Raw genomic sequence first — 1,897 nt, 5'->3', positions numbered from 1 at the left:
CCTGTTGATACTTGGTGTGTACTTTTTTGAAACTTTGGCTGTAACTGAGGAAGGTCTTAAACACAACTCAGGGAATGTTGCTGCTTGTATTTTGCGCATTTATCTTCCATTATGTCAGTGTCTTCTGTGATGATTATTCCAAATGGATCTCTGTGTTTGTCTGGAGCAGCAAAATTATGTGGGCATCTGGCAGTATTTTAAAGATGAGGAAAGTTTATTCCTCCGTTAAGTTTAGGCATTGAAGTATTTATACTCCAAATGGGAGGAAGTGTTACAAAGATTGCTACAATGTAAAACAATATCCAGTTAAGAGCATAATCCCTCCTGGCAGGACGAGGATCCCTTTCCCCTCTGCCCACAGGCAAAGGAGGCTTATGGTAGGATGCCTGTTGCATCCAATAGCATTTCATTTTACTGTGGGTAAAGCCAAGGCACCATTCTGCTTTCCTGGGACAGAAGTTGGGGGTGCTTCTTTTTGGGCAGGGTGGGGGGTGAGCTGCTCGTGGAGGTTTCGCCGGCGGGGCACACTCAGCTCTGCAGCGGCCTTGTTCTTCGCGGGGGGAGTCGCAGCTGCTTCTGGGCCGCGCGCTCCGCCTCCCGCGCTCCTCGCGGCCGCCTGGACAGCCCTCGGCGAGGCGGGGCTGGGCTGGGCTGGGCGTGGCGGGGGCGCATCCTGCCTGTCTGCCGGCGGCTGCTCGAGGCATCTTGCAAGGCGGCGGCGGCGGCGGCAGCCCGGAAGAGGAAGGCGCGTGCGAGGGGTGGGTGAGCGGCGGGCAGGGGAAACGGGCCCCCTTTGCAAGCCAGGGCTGAGGCTCGCCCCGCCTCCGTGGAGCTCTCCTAACCGGGGCTGCTTTTGGAGAGCTCCTCCGGGGCTTGTGATGCGGGCAAGGGGGGCGAGGCCTGGGTATGACCCTCGTCGAGAAGAGACCCTCGGCGGCAGGGGGGATGGCTGCTCCGGGCTTCCCCACCACTTTGGCGCGAGCAAGGTCGGGGGGGGGAGCGGAGGGGGCCCCGGGCTGAGGCCCCAGGTGGGCTGGGCTGGGCGGCAGCTCTTCTGCTCTCTGTGTCTGGGGCAAGAGGCACCTTCCTTCCCCCGCAAGACTCGCTCTGTCCAGCCTTTTCTGGTCACAAAGCAGGCAGCACAAAAGGGGCGTCTCGCCCTTCTTTGTCCAAGGACAGCAGCATGGGGACCTGCGCTTCACAGCAGACTTCTTTGAGGTCAATAAGGAAATCAAAAGTTGAGGAAGTGCAGCGAGCACATTTTTGTCCTGCCCGGGGCTCTGAGGCCAGGCACAGTCCTTCCGTCTTCATTTCCTTAAAGCAGCCTCCTCAAAGCACCTTTATCCAGCTAAGCTCATTTTGCATTGACCTGCTTCCTCATCCAATATATTTCAGGTTGAAGGGAGTTCCCCCTCTCTTTGGGGCATGTCATCTTTAAAGGAGCCTTCTTCACTCATGTACATGTATTCAGCTGCCTTATAGCGAGTCAGGCTGCTGGTCCACCTAGCTGAGAATCATCTGTTCTGAGTATGGAGCTGCTCTCCAACATCTCAGGCAAAGAAGGGGCTTTGGGGTTCCTGCTACTGAACATCCTTTGCCCTGGAGGTGGCAAGGGCTAAACCCAGGAGGACCTTCTGCAGGGACAGGCAATGCTCTCTTCATCAGCCACCCCTTTCCAGTGCCTCTGATTTGGCACTCAGAGCCAAGACATGTTCTTTGGAGACACAGAGATACATATTTTTGAAATCGTTTCAGGCAAGACTGAAGTAAAACTAACCGAACAGAATAGGTTAAATGCACTCATGGTATGTGTGTGCTGAGTACTGTTAAGGTGATTCTGACTTTTGGAACCATATGAGTGAATGACCTCCAAGATGTCCTGTCTTTAGCAGCCTTG

The sequence above is a fragment of the Heteronotia binoei genome, chromosome 9, assembly GCF_032191835.1.
Source record: "Heteronotia binoei isolate CCM8104 ecotype False Entrance Well chromosome 9, APGP_CSIRO_Hbin_v1, whole genome shotgun sequence".
NCBI lineage: Eukaryota > Metazoa > Chordata > Lepidosauria > Squamata > Gekkonidae > Heteronotia > Heteronotia binoei.
Note: the sequence above shows the minus strand (reverse complement) of the source record.